The following is a 15027-nucleotide window of genomic DNA, read 5'->3' on the forward strand; positions in this document are numbered from 1 at the left end:
AGGGATTGAACCTGCGTCCTCATGGATACTAGTGAGTTCGTTACCACTGAGCCACGATGGGAACTCCTCATGTATTACCTTTCCATTGATAAAAAAATAACATAACCTTACCCTTTAAAACATTATTACATACACAATGCAGTGGCATTAAGTAAATTCACATTATTGTACAACCATTACTATTTCATATTTATAAAACTTTTTCATCATCCCAAACAGAAACTTACTATTTATTAAAAAATAAACTCCCCATTTCTTCTTCTCTCAGCCCCTGGTAACTACTTACTTTCTGTTTCTTTGAATTTGCTTGTTCTAAGTACCATGTATAAATGGAACTATATTTGTTCTTTTGTGTTTGAACTTATTTTACTTAGCATAATGTTTTAAAGGGTCAATAATGTTGAAGCATGTATCAACACTTTATTCCTTTTTTGGCTGAATAATATTGCATTGTATGGACTTAACACATTTTATTTCATTCATTCATACATGACAGAATTTACATTTTTTCCAACTTCCAGATATTATGAATAATGCTGCTATGAACATTTGTGTGAAATTCTTTTGTGGGCCTATGTTTTCATTTCTCATGAGCATATACTTTGTTGTAGATTTGATTGATCTATGTTTAATCTGTTGAGGAACTGCCAAACTGTTTTTGAAGTGGTTGCACAATTTTTCAATCCCACCGTAGTATGGAGGGTTCCTATTTTTCCATATTATCACTAATATTTATTACTTTAAAAATAGCACTATAGAGGTATAACTGACATAAAAATTTATATCTAAAATATATCGTTTGAGGGAGTTCCCATCACGGTGCAGTGGAAACGAATCTGACTAGGAACCATGAGGTTTCGGGTCTGATCTCTGGCCTTGCTCAGTGGGTTAAGGATCCGGCGTTGCTGTGAGCTATGGGGTAGGTCGCAGATGCAGCTTGGTTCTGGTGTTGCTGTGGCGTAGGCCAGCGGCTACAGCTCCGATTAGATCCCTAGCCTGGGAACCTCCATATGTCACAAAAACAGACAAAAAGACAAAAAATAAATAAAATAAAATAAAATATATCATTTGATAAGTCTTGACATATGAATACATCAATTAAACTATCACCACCATCAAAATAATGAATATATCCATCACCCCCAGTTTCCTCATTCCCTTTATAACCCTTTTTCTCTTTCTATTCCCCTGTCCCTGGCCCCAGATAACCACTTATTTACTGTCACTACAGATTTGTTTGTATTTTTTAGAGTTTTATGTAAATGAAATTATATGGTTTTGTTTTGTTTTTTTCCACTGGCTTCCTTTTCTTGGCAAAATTACTTTGGGCTTCACTTCATATTGTCATGCATTTGTTGCTAGTTCATCCTTTTATATTGCAGATTTTTTGCCATATAACTATATCACAATTAGATTATCCAGAAACCTGCTGGTGGGTATTTCAAATGTTTACAATTGGGGCTATTACAAAGAAAGTTGCTATGAACATTCCAATACAAGACTTTATGTGGACATATGCTCTTTCATCTTGGACAAACTCTTAAAAGTGGAATGGCTGAATCATGTGGTAGGTGTACGTTTAACTTTATAAACAACTGTCAAACTTTTTTCCAAAGTGGTTTCACAATTTTATTTTCCCACCAGCAGTGACTGAAGTGTTTCAATTCCTCCACAACCATGTCAAAACTTGGTATGGTCAGGTTTTAAATTTTACCCACTGAAACTGGTGTGGACAATATATTCAACATACCAAGGGCTTTATTTATTTATTTATTTTTTTGTCTTTTGTCTTTTTTGTTGTTGTTTTTGTTGCTATTTCTTGGGCCGCTCCCGCGGCATATGGAGGTTCCCAGGCTAGGGGTCCAATCGGAGCTACAGCCGCCGGCCTACGCCAGAGCCACAGCAACACGGGATCCGAGCCACGTCTGCAACCTACACCACAGCTCACGGCAACGCCGGATCGTTAACCCACTGAGCAAGGGCAGGGATCGAACCCGCAACCTCATGGTTCCTAGTCGGATTCGCTAACCACTGCGCCACGACGGGAACTCCCCAAGGGCTTTATTATATTTGATTTGAAAATATTTTATCCTATTCTGTGGGCTTTAATTTCACCTTCTTGATAGTATTTTTTGAAGTATAAAACTTTTTAATACTGATGAAGTCCATTTTATCTATTTTTTTCTTTTGCTACTAATTTTCAAGAAACAGTCAAACCATTTTCAAAAGTGGCTATGAAAATTTACATGCCCACCAGCAGTATTTGAGAGTTCTAGCTTCTGCAAATCCTGAACCACATTTGGTATTGACATCTTTTTACTTTAGCAATATATTTTTTTAATAATACTTTTTATTTTTTCCATTACAACTGGTTTACAGTATTCTATCAATTTTCTACTGTACAGTAAGGTGTCCCAGTCACACATACATGTATACATTCTTTTTTCTCACATTTTTATGCTCCACTATAAGTAACTAGATACAGTTCCCAGTGCTATTACAGCAGGATTACTTTAACAATATTAATGAGTATGAAAGGCGTCTCATTTTGATTTTAGTTTGGACTTCCCTGCTGACTAATGACGTAGAGTATATTTTCAAATGCTTATTTATGTATCTTTTTTGTGATGTGCCTTTGCAACATTTTTACCCTTTTTTAAATTGGATCATTTGTCTTCTAATTAATGAGCTATAAAAGTTCTTTTAATATGCTGGTAGCAAGTCCTCCGAAATATGTTTGCATAATATTCTCCCCCACTATCACAAATGCACTGCCTTTCTGTTTTAAGGGTGTTTTTGAGAGAAAAAAAATTTTAATTCTGATTTTAAAAAATCAATGTATTATATTTTCTCTTATGGTTCAGACTCTCTTGAGTCCTTATTAGTCATTTTCCCAGGTAGGAAAAATTTTTCTATTTTTTTTCTTCCAAAATTTATAGTGTTATGTTTCCATTTAAGTCTATGGTTTGAGTTAATTTCTCTTCATGATGCCAATAGGTTCTAATAATTTTCTCAATATGTATAGCCAACTGCATTGACATCATTTATTGAAAAGATTCTACATTCTTTCACTGAATTACCTTGGGACTCTTGATAAAAAATTAGCTGTTAATGTTTGTATGGGTTTATTTTAAAATTCAATTCAGTTTCATCAATTCAAATGCCTGTCATTTCACCAATTAGGAGTGATCTAAACACATTAACTTTACCTAAAGTACTGGGTTCATTTTGGGTAAGTCCTCCTACCTTGTTTATCATTTAAAAAATTGCTTTGCCTACTGCTGATTTATTTTCATTTCCACATAAATTTTAGAATAAGCTTGTTATGTCCTAACAAAATAATTGATTGGAGTTTTGACTGACATTGTGTTAGACATATTGATCAATCTGGATAGATAGAAGTAACAGATGAATAATCTTGAATATTTCAACCCATGTATATCTCAGTATTAATTTAGTTGATGTTTATATTCTCCCATCATTTTCTCGGTAATTTTCAGGGTAGAAGTTGTGTGTGTCTTTTGTTACATTTATTCCTAAGTATTATTTGAAGGGAGGTGTACAATTATAAATGGAGTTTTAAAATCTTTTCCAATTGTTTGCCGCTAGTATATAAAAATACAACTTTTTTTTTTTTTTTTTTTTTTTAATGGCCTCATCTATGGCATATAGAAGTTCCCAGGCCAGGGATCAAATTTCAAGCTGCAGCTGTGACCCACACTTCAGATGCAGCAACACCAGATCCTTTAACCTATTATACCAGGCAGGGGATCAAATATGCACCTCCACAGAGACCTAAGTCACTGCAGTCAGATTCTTAACCCACTGTGCCACAGTGGAAACTCCCAAAACTGATTTTTTTTTTAATCTTAACTCTGTACCTGTAACATTATTAAATTCCTTCTTTTGTTCTAGTTGTTCTGCAGACTCCTTAGATTTTCTAGGAAAGAATTATCATTTGAAAAGAGGGACACAGTTTTACTTCTATTATGCAATTTATACATATTATTGCTATCATCATCATTATTATTTTGCCTTACTGCAATCAATGCTTATAGAATTTGGTACAATGTTAAATACAATTGATTAAAGTGGACATTCTTTCCATGTTTCTAAACGTTGAGGTAGAATATACAGTCTTTCAAAACTAAATATGATGTTTTGTGTGTAGTTTTTTTTTTTTTTTTTTTTTTTCTTTGCTCTTTTAGGGCCATACCTACAGCATATGGAAGTTCCCAGGCTGGGGATCAAATCAGAGCTACAGCTGCCATCCTACACCACATCCACAGCAATGCAGGATCTGAGCTGTGTCTGTGACCTACACCATGGCTCATGGTAACGCCAGATCCTTAACCCATTGAGCAAGGTCAGAGACTGAACCTGTACCCTCATGGATACTAGCCAGGTTTGTTACTGCTGAGCCACCTGGAACATGAAGGTAAATTGAGTATTCTGTAGAAACTCCTTACCAGATTAAGATGTTCCCTATTATTCCTAGTTTGCTGAGTTTTTATCATGAATGTGTGTTAAATTTTGCAAATGCTTTTTCTTCACATTTGGAAACAATCAGGTATTTTTTAATACTCTATTTTGTTAATATAGTAAATTAACATTTTAAAATGTGTATATAATCTTCTATCACAGGTGTTAAAATCTTCTATCATTGTATAAATAACTATTTCTCTTTTGAATTCTCTCAATTTTTGCTTCATGTATTTTTAGGTTGCTGCTAAATACACAGACATTTATTTATAATTATATCTTCCTGAAATGTCCTTTTAATATTATGAACTATCCCCTTTTTTTCCTTTTTATAGCTGCACTTGTGGCATATGGAAGTTCCCAGGCTAGGGGTTGAATCAGAGCTGCGGCTGCTGGCCTACACCACAGTTATAGCAACACCAGATCTGAGCTGCATCTGCAACCCACACGGCAACTTGCGGGAACACTAGATCCTTCACCCACTAAGCAAGGCCAGGGATCAAACCCAAATCTCACAGACACTATATTGGGATCTTAACCTGCTGAGCCACAATAATAACTCCTGAAATATTCATTTTTATTTCCCATAATACTCTCTATCTTGAAAGTTATTTTATCTGGTATTATTATCTTGAAATTTTCATGGCTACACTTGCAGTATATGGAAGTTCCTGGGCCAGGGACTGAATCTGAGCCACAGCTGTGACCTAAGTCACACACGCAGAAATGCTGGATTAAGCCCACTGTGCTGGGCCAGGGATGAAACCTGTGCCTCCACAGCAACCTGAGCCACTGTAGTCAGATTTCTTAATCCATTGTACCACAGTGGGAATGCCTTTATCTGATATTAACATAGCTCTTCCTTGCTACATTAATAGAAAAAAAAAAAAAAGAATACCAAGAGTCAAGGGCAAATCCACATAGGATTTTATATAGTTATAAAACTGAGTAAGGAAAAGAGTTCAGGCTTTGGAAACAACAGACCTAGGTTTCACACTTTTTTTTTTTTTGGTCTGTTTTAGGGCCACACCCACAGCATATGGCAGTTTCCAGATTAGGGGATGAAAGAGAGGTGTAAGTGCCTTCCGACACCACAGCCACAGCAATGTCAGATCCAAGCTGCTTCTGTGACCTACACCACTGCTCACTGAGTGAGGCCAGGGAGTGAAACTGCATCTTCATTCACACTAGTCAGGTTCATTGCCACTGAGCCACGACAGGAACTCCTGACTGGTATAGTTTTGTACATTCATTTACTTTTAACATACCTATGTGTCTTTATATCTAAAGGGTAATTCTTGTAAGCTGTATATCTTCCTTTTTTATAATCCACTCTGACAGTCTCTAATTATTAATTGCAGTGTTTAGACCTTTAATATTTAATGCAACTGTTATCATCATCAGATTTCACTTAACGTTTTATTATTATTTTGGCTGTGTCCATGGAATGCAGAAATTCCTGGGCCAAGGATCAAACCCATGCCACAGCAGTGATGCTGGATCCTTAAGCCATTCAGCCACCAGGGAACTCCTATTATTTTTCTTTTGTCCTCTCTGCTGCCTGTTATTTCTTCTTTCTTATCTTTTAAAAATATAACAAATAATTTTCAATATTATATCTTAATGTTTCTATCAGCTTAAAAGATATCTCTACTTTTTTAGTGTTTTATTTAAGAAACACAATATACATCTCTAACCTTTCAGAATTTAAGCAGAATACTGTACCTTTTTACATAAAATATAGACACCTCGTAAGCATATAGGTCCATTTTGCCACCTCTGAACAACCATACTCTCTTATAGTATCATACATTTAGTAGTTTTATATATTTATTTCATTATACATTTACATATTACATCTTCATACATTACAAACCCCAAAGACTGATGTTATAATTTTGCTTTAAACATCAAGAGGTCTTCTTTTTTTTTTCAAAGAAATTGAGGATAAAAATAATCTTTTATTTAATCCAGATATTTACCATTTCTGATGTTCTTCATTTGCTCCTGAAGATCCAATTTTTCTGTTAATATTCTTTTTCCCTTTGGAGAACTTCCATTACAATTTCATGTAGTACAGGTCTGCTGGAGACAAATTTCTCTTAGTTTTCCATTTATAAAATTATGGTAATTTTGCCATCATTCGTGAAGGATATTTTCACTGGATACAAAATTTTGGACTGACTGATTTATTGTTTCAGCTTTAAAGTCTTCTGGCTGCCATAATTTCTTTCTGTTTGCTTATTTGGTTTGTTTATGGCCACTATGGTTTCTGATGAAAAATCTATTGGCATTTGAATCATTGTTCTTTTGTATGCAAAGCATCACTTTCCTCTGTCTGCTTTCAAGATTTTTTCTTTATCTTAGGGTTTCATTTTGTAATGAGCCAAAGTTTTCTTAGAATAGTCTTCACTGTTCTAAACTGCACTGCAACATGCCTCATGCCTTGATTTCCTTTTATAGCCAAGATATCAGTCTTCTAAACCTGGTCCTCACTATCTATTATCTTCTTTCTTTTTTTTTTCCAGGGCCACACCTGCGGCATATGAAGGTTCCCAGGCTAGGGGTCTAATCGGGACTGTAGCGCTGGCCTATGCCACAGCCACAGCAACGTCAGATCCACGCCGCGTCTGCAACCTACACCACAGCCCAGGGCAACGCCAGATCCTTAACCCACTGAGTGAGGCCAGGGATCGACCACAGCCTCACAGTTCCTAGTCGGATTCGTTAACCCTGAGCCACGACGGGAACTCCACTATCTACTACCTTTACCCATAACCTGTCAATGTTGTAACAGTCAAAGCTGCTGATTGATGTTTTATAACTTTATAATTGATATTTATAATTTTATAAAACACATCGATGTTTTATATTTCAACTGAATCATCAGATACTAGGCAATACTTTAATTCTCTCCAAGGACCATTCCAAATTTAAACATACATGAAAGAGAGATATTTACAAAGATAGAAAATACTTAGTAGCTACCCAAGGTATAAAAAACTAACTTCTAGAAGACATTATGTCAAATCCTTTTTAAAATGAGTAATATAATACCTCTCAAATAAGTTCAAAGATAAAAGTTCCAATTTTAAAAAGAATAGACCAGATAGGACAGTTAGAATTTAAGGAGTGATTTCACCAATGAGACATAAGAAAGAATTGTTCAATCTTTCTGAAGTCATCACAGGCCTGTTTAACAGGTGAACATAAACACTTTCTGCTCAGGGACACTCAGGATATTGGTCAAGCTAAGAGAAACAAAGCATTCACATATTCTTAGTAAATCATATGATAATATTTATATCACTAAGATTGAAGACTGGATATGCTTATGGTAACTGCCCTTTATCATTTATTTTCTTCACTAACAGCCATTTTTCATGGATATAGTTTGCATTAATGTCAATAAAGTATTTTATAAAACAACAAATTCTAATTTTATCTGTTTTAATTTTTAAAAGTTCTATGACCACTCGCCTAGCATACGGAAGTTTCTGGGCCAAGAACTGAATCCAAGCCATAGTTGCAACCTATGTTGCAGCTATGGCAATACTGGATCCTTTAACCCACTGCACCAGGTCAGGAATCAAACCCACACCTCCACAGCAACCTGAGCTGCTGCAGTCGAATTCTTAACCCACTGCACCGTACCAGGAACTACCCAACAAATCCTAATTTTATATAATATTGTTCAATTACTCTTGGAATGGTTTATTTGGGAAATGCCCAAGGATATAACCATGCTGTCAGACTCTAGGATGACCTAAAAATTCTTCATGTCAAAACACACTCATTCTTGAAAACTTCTGCCTTTATTTTCTGGTTGTATATATTGTTATCACATTATAGACCACATTACTATTTCACTTACCATAAATAAACATTCTAAGATTTTATATGTGATATAAGAATAGTTTTCTAGTAATGGTAATTTTGCTTAAAAATATGAGTGCTCATAATCATTGAAACAATGGGATTCATGGTACACACTTCAAAAATGCTAAAAATAAAATGGTACAACAACTGTTGTACCAGAATAGCATAAGTATTATAATCCAATAGACTTAAGGATTATAATTAATTTATACTATTCTTCCAGGTAAATACACAAATCATAACCTTCTAATTGCTAATTCCAAAGAATCATAATGTATATTAACAATCTTCAACGACTGTCAAAACTGTTTACTTTTTCTTTCCTATAAATCTCTCAGGCGGGAAAGATAAACACAAAAAAGTAGAATTGTATGATTTCATTAAAATAGGGAAGATAGGGACTTCCCTTGTGGCACTAGCAGGTTGAAGATCAAGCATTGTCACTCTAAGGGGTTGGGCTGCTCTGTTGCACAGGTTCAGTCCCTGGCCGTGGAAATTCCACATGCCATAGGCACAGCCAAAAAATAATAAATAATAAATAAATAAATAATAAAAATAGGAAAGATAGAAATTATACAACAGTGCACCCTGTATAGCACCCTGGATCCCTAGAGTCCTCATGGATATACACAGTTGCCAGGGATACTAACCAAACAGGATGAAGGTTCTTCCAGGGATAAGCCATATCTACTTTATACCTCTGGAAGAAAGGAAGTATTATAGCTTCCTGACTCCTCTCATTGTTTGAGATTCTGGAAAGCGTTTGCCTGCTGACCTGATAAAAGTATACAACATACACCTACCATGGGGGAGTTTACAGGGAGGTAGTAAGTTACAGGTCAACTCCCAGGCTTCCCTGACCTTTTGTCCAGAACCAGGTCCCAGACTTCCTTGAAGGTTCTCTCAACATAAGTGCAACCACACCTGTATTTGGGAAATTCTTATATTAAACATAGTCTAAGGACAATAGTCACAAGTTTATTTCCCAATAGTCCACTCCTTGATCCTTGATGAGTTATCATTTAGCCAGTAACTATGAGGTACACACTTTTGTATATTTTGTAATTGGGGATCATAGGTCCCCAGATATATATAGGTATGATTTTAGTGAACACAATTTCTTCTTTTTGAGCATCATCATGGATTTACGGCTTTTTACAGATTCAACTAGTTCTAGTTATTATAACTGTGGGCTTCTTTTTCATGTTTGAATTATCAAAATTCAGCCTAAAAGGTCTTTGAAACTGGGATCTTTGTCAGTACTTCCAAAAATCTTGGAACATATTCTTGCTATCCCACAATAATAATATATTCCATACTAGTCTTATTTTTTCTGACTACAAACACGAAAGCATCTTATTACAGGGACTTAATGTGCATTCAGAACCCCAGCAGCAAGGGACTCAGGAAATGCAGTATTTAGCTGCCCAGTCTCTTCAGTACAAGAAGGCACAACAGAAAGTAATTTAATGGATGCTGAATAAGTCAAACAACTTTAAAATCCCTCTGATTCCTCAGTCAGAGATAGGAAAAATTTGTATGCCTTAGTAAACTGTTTTCTATTTCTACTCAGGTCAGGATATGAAGGATAAGTTAAAAACAGATCAACTGATTATATTTCTGAGAAAATTAAGGTACATTTTTATCTAAAATAATGTACAGAAAAATAATTTTCCAGATTTCACAACCTGACCATTCATCTATTTTATATTTATCAGCATATCAACTTATTAGAGAATATAACAAAATATTAGCTTGTCTAAGTGAAAGAGTCCAACTATTTCTTATCTACCGTGTTAATATATCTAGTATGATATGAATCAAATATTAATTTTAGCACATGATTCTACAAGGATTCTGTCCACCTGTTGCTCTATTTACTGTTTATCTTCCCATTTAGCAACACCAAAATCTGAAGACTTTAATTAAATTATGAGTCAGGTCTAAATTTTCTTTCCAGAAAATTCCAGGTATGAACAGTTAATAGTTGACATAGTCTTTACAATTCTCTTTCACTCTTGTTCAGAAACTCCAGTGCTTATGTCTGGCTTACACTGTAAGCCCTTTCTTTAAACTGGTTTCATCTGAGAGGCAGTTTCTTAAGATCAGTAAAAATATTTTAATACCATTCATTTTCTATTTCTGTTAATACTTTTAAACTACTGTGTCTTGTGTATAACCTGAAAAAAAATTAAACAAATGCAACCTTTAAAATGCAAGATGTTTTAAAATTCTTTTCCCTTTAATTCATATAACTCTCTTTCTTTTTTCTTTTCTTTTTTTTTTTTTTTTTTTTTTTTTTTTTGCTTTTTAGGGCCGTACCGAAGGCATGTGGAGGTTCCCAGGCTAGGGGCTGAATCGGAGCTGCTGCTGCTGGCCACAGCCACAGCCACACTGGATCGTAGCCACATCTGCGACCTACACCACAGCTCACAGCAACACCGGATCTTTAACCCACTAACCGAGGCCAGGGATTGAACCTGAGTCCTCATGGATGCTAGTCAGATTTGTTTCCACTGAGCCACGATGAGAACTCCTACCTCTATTTATTTTCTTTGTTATACTATTTTATTATATTTGTCACCTTGGTGTGAATAAAATGGAGACCTTAATTATGTATGCATGTGTGTATGTATCTATATATGTTCCTTGATTTTTTTTTTTTTTTTTTTTGCTATTTCTTGGGCCGCTCTCGCGGCATATGGAGGTTCCCAGGCTAGGGGTCGAATCGGAGCTGTAGCCACCAGCCTAGCCAGAGCCACAGCAACGCGGGATCCGAGCCGCGTCTGAAACCTACACCACAGCTCATGGCAATGCCGGATCCTTAACCCACTGAGCAAGGGCAGGGACCGAACCCGCAACCTCATGGTTCGTAGTCGGATTCGTTAACCACTGCGCCACGACGGGAACTCCTGATTTTTGTTTTAAGATAAAGCACATCATAATACAAAAGAATTGTGAGCTCTCCTCATCCTGAAAATACTTAGGAATCCCTAAGAATGAAAAAGATGTTTTTAGTAAACTTAGAGATACTAGTGGCTTATTTCTTTGTGACACTTGATAGCTATTTGTGTGTTTGTATATATGTACACAGTATTGTTCACTGTTATATTTTATTTCTTCTAAATGATAACAGTGGACCTTTATTACATTAAATGTTTTTCATCGAAGTAGAAAAATTAAAAATATACAATTATATTAAAATTGAATCATTCAAGGCAAATTCAAATACTGAAAGTAGATTAGAGGTTACCAGTAGCTAGTTAAAAATGGGTAATTATTGCTTAATAGTTACATAGTTTCTGTTTGGGGTGATGAAAAATTTTGGAAACAGTGGATGGTTGCACAACAGTGTAAATATCATTAATACCGGAGTTCCCGTCATGGTGCAGTGGTTAACGAATCCGACTAGGGACCATGAGGTTGCGGGTTCGATCCCTGGCCTTGCTCAGTGGGTTAAGGATCTGGCGTTGCTGTGAGCTGTGGTGTGGGTTGTAGATGCAGCTAGGATCCCGCGTTGCTGTGGCTCTGGTGTAGGCCGGCGGCTGCAGCTCCGATTAGACCCCTAGCCTGGGAACCTCCATATGCCGCGGGAGCAGCCCTAGAAAAGGCAAAAAGACAAAACAAAACAAAACAAAACAAAACAAAAAAAAAAACCCAAGAAACAAACAAACAAAACATTAATACCACAGAACACTTAAAAATGGTGAAAATGGTAAAATTTATTTTAATCACAGTCTTAAAGAAGCAGACATTCACTTACAAGAAGGGTTTACTCCCTTAGAAATTGTCACATTTACTCATCTGAGATGTAAATATTAAACATATCATGGTCTCGATCTCTATTTCTGAGCTAGATTTTATCTGAGAACTTCACAGATATGTAATAATCTATAATTCATTCCAATTATGCTAGAAGTTGGCATGGTTTTTCCTGCTGGGTAAATCACTTAAATTATAATAAATATGCTAAAACCTTTTGATCTTAGCTGAGCCAAAATACTGACGATGAAACACTGAACAACGACAAAGCTAAAACAGACTCCTAAAAGAAAAATGGTCTCACCGCTTATTGGATAGAAGTCCTATACACTGCTGAATAGCAATCTTCAATAGTAATATGATATATAGATACCAAAGCTCATATAATTATCAATAACCATGTGCATTTGCTTGAGAAGTAATAAAAATACAGTATAAGAAAATTCTCAAAAAATAAATTATTTCAACTCCCCTCATTTTAGAAATAAGAAAGAAAAAAATCTATTCCCCTTCCCTAATTTTTTCCGACATACTCTTCAAAGGACTATTTGCATAGTCTTAACATAGCTCAATGGTACTTTGTTTTAAAGCAATTCTTTAAAGACAGTCTTAATGTTTTGTGTAACTGTTTTTGCTAATTATATGTAGAAAACTAAAAATTACTAATAAACCATGATAATAACATAATTTTTAGATGTATCTTTAAAGAGACAAATGATCACTCTTTTTTTTATAGTATCAAAAGGAGGACAGGGAAGGGGGAACCCAGAAGAAAAAATTACAATGTATCTTAATTGTTATTTCTAATTACATATCTATCACTAAATATGCAGCAGGACAAAATAAACTCATAAAACAATGGAGTTCCGCTGTGGCACAACAGGATCTACAGCCTCTGCAGTGGGAGGATGCAGATTTGATCCCTGGTCTGGCACAATGGGTTAAAGGATCTGGCATTGCCGCAGCTGTGGCTGTAGGTTGCAACTGCAGCTCAGATCTGATCCAGGAACTCCATATGCCTCAGGGTGGCCAAAAAAGAAAAAATATACAATGAACATCACATATTGTGACCATGGAGATTCAGTCAAAGAAATTATGGTTCGGAGTTCCTGCCATGGCTCAGTGAAAATGAATCTGACTAGCATCTATGAGGACACAGGTTTGATCCCTGGCCTCACTCAGTGGGTTAGAGATCCGGTGTTGCTGTGAGCTGTGGTGTAGGTGGCAGATGTGGCTCGGATCCCACATTGCTGTGGTTGTGGCACAGGCCATCAACTAGAGCTCTCATTCAACCCCTAGCCTGGGAACCTCCCTATGTTGCAGGTGAGGCCGTAAAAATACAAATAAATAAATAAATAAAAAATTGTGGTTTCACAATACCCTCTTTGAGCACAGACGACTTTATCCTTAATTCAGAAGCTTAGTTTTTCCCAAATCCATATTACTGACATTTAGAAAGATTCAAAAAAGTACTTGTGTGGATATGTTCTTTGTTTTCTCCACCTTTTCAGGGACTTAAGTTTAAAGCTCTATCAAGTTACTTTGGAGCACAAGGCAAACAACAAACACTGTATTGTTTACATCCCCCTCCAGTGGTCTTAAATTTCTGTTCTGCATAGTATTAAAAATGAATACTTAAAAAATGAAAATTCAGAAAAGTTATCTGGAGAGAATTAAAACAAACCAAAAATTTACAGCTAGGAGAGATGATTAGATTGTCTAGTCTCATGCTATTTCAACTAGAGGATGTAATGTCGAAGCATGTGAAGCTCTATTTTCTAGAGCATCTGTTTCACTTAATGTTATACATGAAAGCAAATACATATATTGGAGTAAATGCTTATTAGGAGTATTTCAGTTTAAAAAACACAGTATCCAAACTTTTCATTCTACAAAAAAAGAACATGATGACCTAAGCAATTAAACGATTTGCTCAAATTTACTTAACCAGATAGTGATAGAGTGCTATCAATAATGCAGATATTTTCTACCCTTTCCATTGCAAAATATGGTTACATACAAAATACAAATCAAGTTTACAAGATGCTAAATACTAGCCCAAATGCCAAATAGCTGTATAGCAAATATACACTGGCAGTTTTGGGTAGTTGTTTTTGTATACAGAATTTCTTAGACCTTTTAATCCTCAGAATTTTACTTTTACTTCATAACAGCACACTTACAACCTGAAATTAACTCCAAGTACTATTCCACCTTCTTTTCTAATATTTGCCTAAAATTACATTAAATTGCCTTTCTTGGGGAATAGTTTTATGAAAAAAATTTTTTTTGGTCTTTTTAGGGCTGCACCCACAGCATATGAAAGTTGGATCTTTAAACCTCTGAGTGAAGCCAGGGATCGAGCCCTCGACCTCATGGATACTAGTCGTGTTCTTAACCCACTGAGCCACAACAGGAATTTCTCTTTTTTTTTTTCTGCACCCGCAGCATATGGAAGTTCCTGGGCCAAGGAGTGGATCCAAGCCACAGCTGTGACCCAGACCACAACTGTGGCAATGCCAGATCCTTAACCCACTGCATCGGGCCAGGGATTGAACCTGTGCCACCACAGAGACAATACTGGATCTCTTACCCACCACACCACAGTGGGAACTCCAACAGTTCAATGAATTTTAACACATGTACAGATTCATGTTACTACTCATACAATCAGGATATAGAACTTCTATCACCCTCTACTTCCCAAATTCCTCATACTATACACTTGAAGTCACACATTCCCACAATCCCTGGCTTCTGGCAAATCCTGATCTGTTTTCCATCAGTATGGGTTTGTCTTCTCAAGAACAGTTTATAAAAGGAATCACACAGAATATAACCTCTGGAGAATGGCTTCTTCATTTCAGCATGTTGCCTTTGAGATTCATCCAAGCTGTTTTGTGC

At 35.8% G+C, this 15027-nt stretch overlaps 2 protein-coding genes across 2 annotated transcripts in view; one reads left to right on the forward strand and one right to left on the reverse strand.

Moving 5' to 3' along the window:
• Positions 1-15027, forward strand: part of DAPL1 (death associated protein like 1) — a 933549-nt gene that overhangs the window by 817558 nt on the left and 100964 nt on the right. The gene's annotated exons all lie outside the window — the stretch shown is intronic.
• BAZ2B (bromodomain adjacent to zinc finger domain 2B) overlaps positions 1-15027 on the reverse strand; it is a 394559-nt gene that overhangs the window by 358359 nt on the left and 21173 nt on the right. Inside the window, 1 exon segment of the mRNA NM_001445102.1 lies at positions 6465-6564. The gene's annotated coding sequence lies outside the window, so the exon portion shown is untranslated.

This window comes from Sus scrofa, chromosome 15 (genome assembly GCF_054392235.1).
Source record: "Sus scrofa isolate SSC_HxYL_T2T_F1_AM1 chromosome 15, Sscrofa_HxYL_maternal_Yorkshire_Landrace_v2.0, whole genome shotgun sequence".
NCBI classification, from domain to species: domain Eukaryota; kingdom Metazoa; phylum Chordata; class Mammalia; order Artiodactyla; family Suidae; genus Sus; species Sus scrofa.